General features: G+C 38.2%; 1 pseudogene; it reads left to right on the top strand.

Moving 5' to 3' along the window:
- Positions 1–11,998: 11,998 nt before the first annotated feature.
- Positions 11,999–13,243, top strand: LOC140498330 (phosphoglycerate kinase 1-like; annotated as a pseudogene).
- Positions 13,244–14,719: the final 1,476 nt, after the last annotated feature.

Here is a 14,719-nt window from a genome sequence, read left to right as displayed (position 1 = left end):
AAATCGACAGTAAATCAGTCTCATAGTGTTTAAATGAATTTTTAAAGATAAGATGCTTTACAACATAGTTGGGATTTGAGTTCAGGTTTTCAGATTCAAATCCAGAGTTCCACACACAATACACTGTCACAAAAGGTTATTATAAGGGCATGTAATGGACAAGATGGTAGAGTAGTTGTTTTATCCATGACTTTCCAATCTGAAAAACAACAACAGCAACAAAATGCAGAAAAAGGAATTATACACCAAATCTATAACAGCTAAAACCAAATCCATAAGATAACAAAGAAATGTTGCACAAAGGGAAATTTGTGTGAAATAATTACTCTAAAAACTTTCATTCACTTTCCCTTTCTTTAGCCCAGCCTGTGTAGCTAGTACAATTTGGAGTTACAGGATTTTGTTTCAAGGTCCAGATGAATGAATATGTTTTTATCCGACTTCCCTCACCCAACTCCCACATACAAGGAGCATGCGACATTGATTTTTCCCAGTTACTTCAAGGAAAGATATTATATATGGTTGGGTGGGTAGGTGTGGTATGGGAGAAGAAACCAGTGACAAAGACAACTAGAAATAAAATTGCTTGTGTTCCCATTGAAAAAAGAAACAGAAACCTACTTGTGGTCATTCTACCCATGGTATTTTCTCTTCTCAGGAAAACAGGAAGGCCATTATAGCTCAAGAAAAGGAGACTAGAAGGAAAAGCCTGAGCCTCAGCAGCAGAAAAAGGAGGAAGAGAAAAAAAGAATGAAATGCTAAGACAGAGATACCTAATGTGAATATAAGAAAAAGAATGTATGACACAATGTTTAAGAGAGAAAGGCTGCAGGTAAGCTAAGTCCCTAGCAGATAAACCAGTAGAAAGACTCATAAAGACAGAAAGATAAAACAATATTGATAATAAGAAAATATTTCAAATGCTATGTAACATAGAACAGATGTGCACTCTGAAAGAAAATGTTTCAAAAACACTGTAAAAATGAGAACTTGAAGCTTCCACAAAAATTGCAAGAAAAGAAGAAAAATAACACTACTTCAAAGAGAAATAGTGTTAGTGACTGAAGCTCTATTTTCATTGGTATGGGGAATTGGTGAAAAAATACCCTTTAACAATACAATGCAACTTGTTATCTGAAGCTTCAAGTCAGACAGAGCTGAGAAGAAGAATGAAATGTGAACTGATATACCCATGGTCACACAAGGAGTCTGTACAAGTAGCATGTGTACCAGGATTTGAACCCAAGTCTTTCTGACTTCAAGACCAGTATCTACCACTCCATATCTTACATGCTGCCTCTCATTGAAAAGAGAAATTAAATTTTAAGAGAGCATATTCATATGTTAAATAGGTTGGAAATCAGAACACTTAAATCAGCTTTAGTGAAAAACAATACTGGAGTATAACTTAGAAATTTATGAAGAAGAGTCCCATCAAAGTTGTAGAGTATACAAAAAACAGACAAATTTGGAACTCAAAAGTACAGAAGTGAGATTTGTCAGAATTAAAGCAACACTGATAATATGTCATTTCTACATAATTGTACTTGACTATCCTTGAAGATTGAATGTATAAAAATAGTTTAAAGATCAGAGGGTCTTCAAGAAATGAATGCTAACCAAAAATTTTGAATATCATACTATAGTAAAAATACAAGAAAGCTTCCTGTAATTTTCAAAATGACAACAAAGTACTGATATTAAAACAATAAATCATCCCCAGAGTGGGGTGGGGGGAGAATGGCCTTTCTTAAAAGTCCAGGGCATGCAGTGAGGAAATTTCAGAATTTCAATATCAAATGATAGAATTTGCAAGGATCAATTAAAAAGTCTTTAGACTAAAGAAACACCAAATTAATAACTGATGATCATTAAACTATAGGAATACCACAGAGAAAGAGGAAAAGTGAAATAAATATGCCATAGTTTATAAGCTCCTTGCTCCCTTATAAATAAACATTTTTAGTTTGTTAATTAGAATACATATATGTCTTGGGTGGGTGGGGAATACAGTGGTAAGTTGCTTGAGTCAGGAGAGGGATGGCAGTATATAGAAGCATGTTGTATCCACATACAATTTAGAATAAAACAGAGAAAGGAAATATTTTTTTCATTCTGTGTGTGTGTGTGTGTGTGAGAGAGAGAGAGAGAGAGAGAGAGAGAGAGAGAGAGAGAGAGAGAGAGAGAGAGAAAGAGAGAGAGATGAGGGGATGAGTTAGATTAGAGTGAAAGGTTAGAGTAGTGGAGGAGAGGGATTGGAATGGTATTGGAGGGGAAGCAGAAATGAAAAATGTCATTAAAGTATTTGCCGGCTTTTCCAAAGTATAATCTGTGGTGAGAGAAAGGGAGAAAATGAGATAATATCAAGGTATTTTGGGGAGGGTTGTTTGTTTTGTTTGAGGGGATTTTCATTAGAAAAAGATTGTGATTTCCACATCTTCATCATACCCCATTAGAGGGAATAAATGAGCTCATGGGATGGCCAGCACCTAGAGTATTAGGGAATATATAAACATATAAATAAAACAATCTGGTCTTTCCAGTGGTAACTGACCATGACTGGGGTAGCAGGTAGGACTGTGCCTCAAGATTATTCAAGCAGAGTGATATTCATTATACTATACCAACATTCAGTTCCACCAGTACAGCAGGAAGAAACAGAGAAAGTGTTCAGGAAAGATATCACAAGTGTAGCAAAGAGGCAACTTGTGGGAGGAATGGGAGAACAGACCTCATCATTTTTATTATATTTAATTAATTTTGATATGCATATGTAATATACAATAGCTTATATATTATATGTAATAAAAATGTAATATGTATTTAATATATTATAGCCATCAAAATGTGCAGAAACCATTGAAGGAATTTCCATATCTGATACGTTTCTCACTACCAAATTTAGGGGCACATGATCATTCCCTCCTAGGGTTTGTGACAGACAAAGGGAAAGTCAAGCATATTGGGACATGTATTCCAGATTTTGGGAAAGTAGATTTTAAAAGTTTCATAAGAAAAGAATATATGATCTAACCTTTTATTTCTTTATCTACAAAATGAGTTTAATAGTGTCACCTACTATAGGGTTGTTAAGAGAATCATCTTTATTTGTTTATTGTTTATTTATTATTTATTCAATCTTTATTTAGATGTATTTAGAGTAATTATCAAATCTGAATGGGGTATATAAATGTTAGTTATTATTGTAATTGTATCATTATTATTCCACAGACTATGATCCTATAAGGAAAATAAATCCAGTCTCTAGAAAAATATTAAGAAAACAAAAAAGGGGGGGGAGGAGCCAAGACGGCAGAGTAGAAAGATTTGCGTATGCTAGCTCCAAACCCACAGCCCATAAATTACCTGTAAAGAAGAACTCCCAACAAATTCTGGAGCAGCAGAAGCCACAGAACAATGGAGTAGAGGAGATTACTGTTCCAGAGAGCCCTGAAAAACTGACCCGAAAGGTCTGTCATGCCCCGGACCCAGAGCAGAGCCCAGACCTGCCTTGGCCTCGCAGCACCGAGAGGAGCAGATCCGGGCAGGCTCCAGGGACAGAATCTCCAGCAACCTCGCAGGTCCCTCCACCCACAGGTGACAAAGGTCACTGAGAGAGTCTTTTTGGGTGGCCAAGAGGGGAGTGGAGTGTCCTGCATAACTCAGGCCCCCTACAGAGGCAGCAGCAGAGGCAACAGCAGACAGGAGCTCCCAAAGTAGGCAGGAGCTCAGATCCATTGTTGAAGGTCTCCTCATAAACACCAGGAGGGAACCAAGCCCCCTGTGGCAGCCCTGCCCCAACCTGAGCACCTGAACTTAATCTCCCACTGAATAGCAGCCCTGCCCCTGCCAAAAGCCCTGAGGCTGGGAAGCAGAATTTGGATCTCAGACCCCAAGCACTGGCTGGGAGGATCTGGAATCCAGGTGGGTGTGAAGAGGAAGCTCAGAAGTCAAGTCACTGGCTGGGAAAATGCCCAGAAAAGGGGGATAAAAAATAAGACCAGAGAAGGTTACTTTCTTGGTGGACAGATGTCTCCTCCCTTCCTTTCTGATGAGGAAGAACACTGCTTACCATCAGGGAAAGACATAAACATCAAGGCTTCTGTACCTCACACATCCAAAATAAATATACCATGGGTTCAGGCCATGGAAGAGCTCAAAAAGGATTTTGAAAATCAAGTAAGAGAGGTGGAGGAAAAACTAGGAAGAGAAATAAGAGAGATGCAAGAAAAACATGAAAAGCAGGTCAATACCTTGCTAAAAGAGACCCAAAAAATGCTGAAGAAAATAACACCTTGAAAAATAGGCTAACTCAACTGGCAAAAGAGGGTCAAAAAGCCAATGAGGAGAAGAATGCTTTCAAAAGCAGAATTAGTCAAATGGAAAAGGAGGTTCAAAAGCTCACTGAAGAAAATAGTTCTTTCAAAATTAGGATGGAACAGATGGAGGCTAACAACTTTATGAGAAACCAAGAAATTACAAAACAAAACCAAAAGAATGACAAAATGGAAGATAATGTGAAATATCTCATTGGAAAAACAACTGACCTGGAGAATAGATCCAGGAGAGACAATTTAAAAATTATGGGAATATCTGAAAGCCATGATCAAAAAAAAAAGAGCCTAGACTTCATCTTTCATGAAATTATCAAGGAAAACTGCCCTGAGATTCTAGAACCAGAGGGCAAAATAAATATTCAAAGAATCCACAGATCACTGCCTGAAAGGGATCCAAAAAAGAGAAACTCCTAGGAACATTGTGGCCAAATTCCAGAGTTCCCTGGTCAAGGAGAAAATATTGCAAGCAGCTAGAAAGAAACAATTCAAGTATTGTGGGAATACAATCAGGATAACACAAGATCTAGCAGCTTCTATATTAAGGGATCAAAGGGCATGGAATAGGATATTCCAGAAGTCAAAGGAACTAGGACTAAAACCAAGAATCACCTACCCAGCAAAACTGAGTATAATACTTCAGGGGAAAAATGGTCTTTCAATGAAATCAAGGACTTTCAAGCATTCTTGATGAAAAGACCAGAGCTAAAAAGAAAATTTAACTTTCAAACACAAGAGTGAAGAGAACCATGTAAAGGTAAATAGCAAAGAGAAATCATAAGGGACTTATAAAAGTTGAACTGTTTACATTCCTACATGGAAAAACAATATTTGTAACTCTTGAAACTTTTCAGTATCTGAGTGCTGGGTGGGATCACACACACACACACACACACACACACACACACAGCACAGAGTGAATTGAATAGGATTGGATCATATCTTAAAAAATGAAATTAAGTGGTGAGAGAGAAATATATTGGGAGGAGAAAGTGAGAAATGGAATGGGGCAAATTATCTCTCATAAAAGGGGCAAGCAAAAGACTTTTTAGTGGAGGGAAAAAGAGGGGAGGTGAGAGAAAAACATGAAGTTTACTCTCATCACATTCAACTAAAGGAAGGAATAAAATGCACACTCATTTTGGTATGAAAACCTATCTTACAATACAGGAAAATGGGGGAGAAGGGGATAAACATGGTGAGGGGGAGGATGGAAGGGAGGGCAATGGGAGGAGGGAGCAATTTGAAGTCAACACTCTTGGGGAGGGACAGGATCCAAAGACAGAATAGAAGCAATGGGGGGCAGGATAGGATGGAGGGAAATATAGTTAGTCTTACAGAACATGACTATTATGGAAGTCATTTACAAAACTACACTATACTGAATTGCTTGAATGGGTGGGGAGGGAGGGATGAAGAGAAGTTGGAACTCAAAGTTTTAGGAACAACTGTCGAGTTTTGTTCTTGCTGCTAGGAAATAAGAAATACAGGTAAAGCGGTATAGAAAGTTATCTGGTCCTACAGGACAAAAGAGAAGATGGGGGCAAGGGAACGGAGGGATGATAGAAGAGAGGGCAGACTGGTGATAGGGGCAATTAGAATGCTCAGTGTTTTGGGGTGGGGGAAGGGGACAAATGGGGAGAAAATTTGGAACCCAAAATTTTGTGAAAATGAATGTTAAAAGCTAAATAAATTAATTTTTTTAAAAAGGAACAATTCTAAGGAGAAAGAAAATGTAAGCTGAGCTTTGAAGGAAGCTAAGAATTCTGAGAGACAGTATAGAGAAACCCATTCATTTCAAGTGTGGGACAAAATGTGTGCAAAACCAGGAAGCTGAATGATGGCATGTTTTAACAAGAGGAACAACTAGAAAGCCAGATTCACTATAAAAGAAAGTATCTGAACCATCCAGGGAGAATTCTTGAGATCTTTCCTTGAAAGCAATATTCTTTGGGGTGCCTTATCCAAAACCCTCAGTCCTTGGTCCCATTCATCCCTAACTGAATGATAGCCAGGACAGCATAATCAAACCCAAATTCATTGACCAAAATGCCCACTACTTTAGGTATTGTGGGAAGAATCATGTTGTGCCCCACTGAGTCAAGAATGATCTCTTTGAATGGAGCAAATAAAAGGCAGCTACAGGGTCTGTGATTGCATTTTTAAAGCAAAAATAAAAGAGGTAGTATTTCACATTGAGTAGGGTACTCTTCATGGAATCAGAAACCTTGAGTTCACCTATTGCCTCCATCTTTTACTACTTTTATAACCTTAGGCAAGTCACATGATTTCTCTGCAGCGTGAATTCTTCATTTGTAAATTAAGATGAGGAAGTTGATCTTGATAACCTCTATGCTCCCTTCCAGTTCCAAAGATCCTGTGAGCAAATTTACCAATCAGAAAATTCAAAATGATCTTCTCAAAACAGATGCATAAAATTGTAAATATCAGGAGAAACAGAGCCTACTTCTAGGTGTGTGCCCTCTCTCTTAAACCTAAAATAGCCTTTTCTAAAATCTCCAAATTTGATACAAGACTGCAGTCTTCATTTAAAGTTTCTTGAAGTTTTCCTAGGAAAAGGAAGGAAGTAAGAAAGGAAAGAAGGAAGGAAAAGGAAAAAGAACAAAGAAAAGGAAAGAAAAAAAGGGAAAGGAAAGAAAGAAAATAAAAATAATGCAAGGAAAAGGAATTTAAAATGTTATTATCATTGGGTATTCATTCCTATCTACTTATTTTAGACTTCACCAAGCAACATTTAAATTGCATTTTCTAATTTTAATGACTTCTTTTACTTATATAGAAGTCATCTGGACCCTGATCCTTGGAGGTTACTTGACAGCTTGTTCAAGTGGTTACATTTCTCTGCCCTTGGTGTTCACTTTTTCCATTTCAGATTCACTTGGGAAAGTACCATGAGACATTTTAATTTGGGCTATAAGTGTTCTCATTCTGTCACACTATCCGACATATGGTAGATGGGCTGGTGAATGACCTAGCTTTGAGTTCATTCTTTATGAAAAGAAGATTTGTAAACTTTCAAATTCAAGGTTTCTCTGTCTGCCAATAACAAAGCAAAATCATACTTTAAAATATACTTTTAAAGACAGAGTATGTTTATTACATTCCTTTGTCTCCCTGAAATGTTATTTACAGGATGACAAAGGTAATGTTATAGCATGACAATTTGAAAATACCTCAAAATATATTAAGGTCTATATTAATATTGAAAATACTTTATCAATTATAGATACACCTATGAAATGTGATACTGTAATCCTGAAAATGATGCCTTGTTTTGATCAACAATTAACCCAATGAATGATTTATTTTTGTTAACTATGATTTTTCATTTAATAGCTTATACTTTGACAAACGAATCAGTTTGTTGGGGAGTGCTGGATTGTCTCTATGCCTTGGGATGCCAACATGGACTTTTTCAAATTTGATGGACTCCTTGGCGGACTTCAAATCTATTGGCTTTGAGAACAAGACGGAAAGACTGACAATCAACATACTTGAGAAGGTAGCGATATAGGAGAATTCCATACTTTTTGTAGGTTGAAATCAATTTTATCCATATGATAAATATATATGATGGAAAAAATCAGTTTTTCCCCATATTGTAAGCTTATGTATGTTTCTGCATGTGCATGTTAAACCTGACCTATGACTTACTGTGCCAAGGGACGTAGAATTAGGAAATTTCTCTTACTTAGGAAAGTTCTGCAACTTACACTCTTATTAAAACTCCTGGAACATTTAGTGGTAAATGACTTAGCTAGAGGTCACACAGCCATCACAGGCAGACCTTTCGCCCAGGTCCTGATCTCCTTTCTGTATTTTACATCAAGATTACCTCTCACTGCTGCAAATTAAATAACTTCTATTTTTGTGGTATAGACTTTTCTCAAGATTAAGTATATAATTTAAAAAATAATCTTTTACAGTTAGATATCCTGCCTTTATTAAAGAAAGTCCTTATATGAATAGAATACATATTATATTTGAATGCTATTAAATATGTTGACTTCCTTCCAGCTCTAATATGATGCTTATAATACAGAAAGTATTTTTATGAAAATAATTCACTTTGGGGAGATTTCCTCATAGAAAATGGTTATATCATAAAAGTATCAAAATTATATGTAGGGGAAATAGTTTGAAGAGCTAAGCTTCTGACATTTTCTGACTGTGTCAGTATAAATAGCTAAGCCACCTACTTCCACTATCAAATATAAAGTCTTTTGTTTAGCATTTAAAGTTCCTCATAGCCTGCCCCCTTCATACTATATTATTCCTCTCCAAAACACTGATCTTCTTTGTTCTCCCTCCCATGTTATATTCCATTTCTATCTTCAGTGCCCATGAAGCAATGATCTCCCATGCCTGAAATATTCTGCCTCCTCACTTCCACCTCTTAGAATCATAGACTTCCTTCAAGACTGCACAAGCACTATTCTACCATGAGGCCTTTGCCTATCACCCCTGATAATAAGTCCTTCCCTTTTAAAGATGCCTTTCACCTATGCTTTTTTTCTTCTATGTGCTTAATAATTTACATGTTATCTTACCCATTAGAATATAAAATCACTGAAGGCAGGATCTGTTATTGCTTTTCTTTGTATACTCAAAACTTAAAACAATGTCTGGCACATAGGAAGTATTTAGTAAATACTCTCTGATTAGGTAAAATAGGTCTTGGTTTCCTTGTGTATAAAATAAGTGCAATCATATTTGTGTATTGTAAGGAAAATGCCTTGTTAATATTTAAACCTTATAGATAAACAAATGAAAAAATAAATGTTTTGACTTGTATATCTTTTTTGTCATTAATTACTTCTCAATATGTCACCAGAACTTTCAGCATAGGAAATATTTCTCAATACAAAGAATCAGTAGAATAGAATACAAAATTTTGTTGCCTTATATCCACCTGTATGACCCTTACCTAGTTTATAGCCTTCTCACATTTTGACCATTGAAATAGCTTCCAAAATGGCATCTCTGTCCCAAGTTTCTCTCCTTTCTTATGCATCTTCTGTACAACTGAAAAATTCTCATTTTTAACCCCCCAGGTTTGAGTATTCATTCAATTTTCCAGACTGCTTTAGTTAATATCTATTGATTCTAGGATAAAAACATATTTTTCATTTAAAGATCTTCACAACTAACCTGTGGGCTTCAACCATCTTTCCACACTGATTTCACATTATTCTTCTCTGTACATTCTGTGTTCTTGACAAACTAGTATAATTGTTATTCCTTGTGCACAGCTTCTTATGGCCCATTTCTATATCTTTACAACAAGCTGCCCCTGAGGCACAGAATACTTCCTCTTCTCACTTTTGTTACTTAGAATCTGTCATCCCCTTAAAAAAATCATTTCAAGTGCCTATTCTGAAGCATGACCTTTTATGATCCTTCTGAATTCTTTCCCCCAATCTTAAGTGCTCTTCTCTCATACCTCTTAATGATTATTTAATTTAACTGGAAAAGGAAATGGCAAACTGCTCCAGTGTCTTTGTGAAGGAAACCCCAAGTGGGGTCGGGAAGAGTCAGACATGAGTGAAACAACTGAAGAACAGCATTTAATTTGCATATATTTTATTTACTTGTCTTTTTGTATATTTTTCTCCCTTCTATTTCTTTCACAATGTAAGATCCTTGAGGTCAGGCTGTTTTTTTGTTTTGTTTTGTTTTGTTTCTTCTTTATGCTCCCAGCATATAGCAGAATGTCTGACACATTATACTAAATGAATCAATGTTTGCTGAGTTGCATTATAATGAATTAGAGAAGCATTCTCACAGTAATGGAAAAAACCTTGAGACACCACCTAGTCTATCTCCCTATGATAAAAAATATAATATGATAATAACAATAAAATAATAAAAGTAAAAATAAAAACATCTATGCCATTCTTAAGGACTTCCTTTCTTCTCCCTCTTTCTCCCACAGGTACAATATTTACTGAACAACTTAGTTAAGCTGTTCATAGTGCAGCAAAAATGCATTTACTCTAAATGAAGTAATAAGAGGAGCTAGGGAATAGTTGGGCACATAGCACTTCAATCAATTCACATAAAGTCAATTCAATTCAACCAGTATTTATTATGCACCTGTGCTGTATGTTGGAATTGTGCCACAAGAGTTGTTTTGCTAGAACTACAAAAACAAAAATGTAAAAGTACATGATCTCAGAGATTATCTGTTCTATTTGTTGGGGATAGGGAGGTTCTACAAAGCATAGACAGAAAAATAAGTTCAATCTACTGAAATAATTATTTATTAAGAACCCATTGCTAAGGTCTTGCAAAAAACAGATGAAATGAAAAACTCTCTTATTTCAGACTGTAATCATTTGAGTATGGAGAATCCTAACAACTAAGATTTCAGAATCACAAAATTCAAGAACTGGAAGGAACCCAGTCAGTGGACATCTATCTTGCACAACCCATTAATGTAAGGAATTCCCTCTATAACACACAGGCAAGGAGATTGTCCAGTCTCTCCTTGAAAACCACCAAGGAATGAGGACCCACCTGCTCAGAGATAGCCCATTCTACTTTTGGACAATTTTAATTTTTAAGAAAATCTCTCCTTTCCTTTCCTTTCCTTTCTTTTCCCTTTCCTTTCCCTTTCCTTTTCCTTTCCTTTTCCTTTCCTTTTCCTTTTCCTTTTCCTTTTCCTTTCCTTTTCCTTTCCTTTTCCTTTCCTTTTCCTTTCCTTTTCCTTTCCTTTTTCCTTTCCTTTTTCCTTTCCTTTTTCCTTTCCTTTTTCCTTTCCTTTTTCCTTTCCTCTCCTTTCCTCTCCTTTCCTCTCCTTTCCTCTCCTTTCCTCTCCTTTCCTCTCCTTTCCTTTCCTTTCCTTTCCTTTCCTTTCCTTTCCTTTCCTTTCCCTGATATCAGAACTAAATCTTCCTCTTCATGACTTTCACTTATAAACTCTTAGAGACCAGAAGAAGTCATCTAATTCTTGATCTACATGCCACTCTTTCAAATCTTCAAACACAGATAGACCAAAAATCCCAGTTCCTTCCATCAATCTTCATATCACATGTATTCAAGAAGCTTCACCATCCTGGTTGACCTCCTTTCGATAGTCTATGTTTGTCCTTCTTCCATTGAGGTGCCAAAACTGAGCAAAATAGTACAAATTAGGTCTGTCAAGAGCAGAGTACAAGAGACTATCACTTAGAAACTGTATTCCTCTAATACTATTAGTTCTTCTGGATTATCTAAATATGATGATGATTGATATTCAGTTTATGCAGTCCACTAAAACACCAGCAATTATATTTCCACCACACAACAACTGCTATTTAATCATGCTTCCACCACTTGAATCTGATTTTTTTGGTACCAAAATAGAAGACTTTATATTTATGCTTATAAAATTCAGCTCAATTCTCCAGCCTGTCAAAACATTTTGGATCCTGATTCTTCTACCATCCATTGTGTTTTAGCTGTCCCTCTCAGCTTTATGTCGTCTTCAAATTATGTGTTCAAATTATTTCTTTATTCATCATTGACAAAAAAAGTACGGCAATAGACAATGACCCCAGTGTGCAGAGCAATTCCTAGCCCTGGCAGCCCAAACTCCAGTCACAGATACAGCTCCAGCTATACCATAGTCGCAGTTACCCTATGATCTCCTTACTGCCAGCATGTCTCTTTCCAGCAAACTGACGTTGGGCGAGGTGGACCTGAAGGGGAAAAGGATCATCATGAGGGTGGGTGTTATTGTTCCCATGAAGAACAAAGAGATAACTAACAACCAGAAAATCAAGGCTGCTCTTCGTAGCATCAATTACTGCTTAGATAATGGAGCCAAGTCTATTGTTCTGATGAACCACTTAGGATATCTGATGATATTTCGATGCCTGATAAATATTCCTTGAAGTCCATGGCTGCAGAATTCAAATTCTTGTTGAGTAAAGCTGTTCTGTTCTTGAAGGACTGTATGGGTCCAGAAGCAGAGTAAGCCATTGCTAGCCCACCTAACGATTATATAATTTTGTTGGAGAATCTTTTCTTTTGTGAAGAAGACAAAGGAAAAGGCAAAGATGCTTCTGGGAACAAGACCAAATCTGAGCCAGTCAAAGTAGAATCATTCCAAGTGTCCATCTCTAAGCTGGGGAATGTCTATGGCAATGATGCTTTTGGTACTGCTCACCATGACCACAGTTCCATGGGGTGGGGAGTGAATGTACCCCGGAAGGCATGTGGGTTCCTTATGAAAAAGGAGCTGACACATTGCCAAGGCCTTGGAAAGTCCTGAGAAACCCTTCCTGGTCATCTTAGGTGTAGCTAAAATTGCCATCAAAATCCAATTGATCAACAATATGCTAGACAAGGTCAATGAGATGATCATTGGTGGTGAGATAGATTTCACCTTCCTCAAGGTGCTCAATAACATGGAGATTAGAATTTCTATTTTTGATGATGAGGGGGACAAGACTGTCAAATTCCTGATGGCCAAGGATGAGAAGAATAGTATCAAGATCATGTTGCCTGTTGACTTTGTCACAGCAGACAAGTTTGATGAGAATGCCAAGACTAGCTAAGCCACACTGGCCTCTTTCATGCCCACTGGATGGATGGATTTGGACTGTGTCCCCAAGAGCAGCAAGTAGTATGGAGAAGCTGTGGTCTGGACCAAATACATTGTGTAGAATGAGTATTTGAGTGGGAAGTCTTAGCTTAGGGAACTGAAGAGGCTAATGAACAAAGCGGTAGAGACCACCAAGCGGGGCTGCATCAACACTACAGGTGGTGGGGATACTGGCAATTGGTATGGCAAATGGAACACTAAGGATAAAATCAGCCATGTGAGTTCTGGGGATGGTGCCAGACTAGAGCTTCTGGAAGGCTAAGTCCTCCCTGGGATGGTCACCCTGAGCAATGTCTAATGGATGTCACTTTCCTGCCTGCCAGTTCCTGTGCACTGACATTCCAACATGACCCTGCAGTGCTTCCTGTCCCTTTACTTGGCATTAGGCAAGTTTCCCTCTCACGACTAAACCAATGGGGAGCAGAGCCAAAATGGTAGAGTAGAAAGATGGAACTGTAGAAGCTGTCTCACATAGCCCTTAAAATACCTGTAAAAGGGGGAAGAGCCAAGATGGCGGAGTAGAAAGACGCACATACGCTATCTCCGAACCCACTTCCCATAAAATATCTGTAAAAAAAAAGAACCACTGGCAAATTCTGGAGCAGCAGAAGCCACAGAACAATCTCTGGAGATTTCTGCTCCAGAGAGCCTGAAAACCTCTCACAAAAGGTCTCTTGCGCCCCGGACCTGGAGCAGAGCCCAACCCTGCCTCAGTGGTGCAGTGCAGAAAGAAGCGGATCCGAGCAGGATTCAGGGACAGAATCTCCAGCAGCCACGCGGGTCCCCCACCCACAGGTGACAAGGGTCGGTGAGAGAGTCTCTTCGGCAGGTCGAGAAGGGTGTGGGGTACCCCCATACCTCAGGCCCCCTCGGGAGGCAGCAGCGGAGGCGGGAGCAGACCAGGACTCCCCAAGCAGGCAGGAGCCTGGATCCATTGTTGAAGGTCTCTGCATAAACTCCCTGAGGGAACTGAGCCCGTGAAGAGGCCCTGCCCTGACCTGAGCACCTGAACTTAATCTCCCACTGAATAGCAGCCCTGCCCCTGCCACAAGCCCTGAGGCTGGGAAGCAGCATTTGAATCTCAGACCCCAAGTGCTGGCTGGGTGGATCTGGAGGTGAGGTAGGGGTGGAGAGGACACTCAGAAGTCAAGTCACTGGCTGGGAAAATGCCTAGAAAAGGGAAAAAAAATAAGACTACAGAAGGTTACTTTCTTGGTGAACAGGCATTTCCTCCCTTCCTTTCTGATGAGGAAGAACAATGCTTACCATCAGGGAATGACACAGAAGTCAAGGCTTCTGTATCCCAGACCACTCAATGGGCTCAGGCCATGGAAGAGCTCAAAAAGGATTTTGAAAATCAAGTTAGAGAGGTGAAGGAAAAACTGGGAAGAGAAATGAGTGACATGCAAGCAAAGCATGAAAAACAAGTAAACACCCTGCTAAAGGAGACCCCCAAAAATGCTGAAGAAAATAACACCTTGAAAAATAGGCTAACTCAATTGGCAAAAGAGGTTCAAAAAGCCAGTGAGGAGAATAATGCTTTCAAAAGCAGAATTAGCCAAATGGAAAAGGAGATTCAAAAGCTCACTGAAGAAAATCGTTCTTTCAAAATTAGAATGGAACAGATGGAGGCCAATGACTTTATGAGAAACCAAGAAATCACAAAACAAAACCAAAAGAATGACAAAATGGAAGATAATGTGAAATATCTCATTGGACAAACAACTGACCTGGAAAATAGATCCAGGAGAGACAATTTAAAAATTATGGGACT

This window comes from Notamacropus eugenii, chromosome 4 (genome assembly GCF_028372415.1).
Source record: "Notamacropus eugenii isolate mMacEug1 chromosome 4, mMacEug1.pri_v2, whole genome shotgun sequence".
NCBI lineage: Eukaryota > Metazoa > Chordata > Mammalia > Diprotodontia > Macropodidae > Notamacropus > Notamacropus eugenii.
Note: the sequence above shows the minus strand (reverse complement) of the source record. Positions and strands in the feature narration are given on the sequence as shown.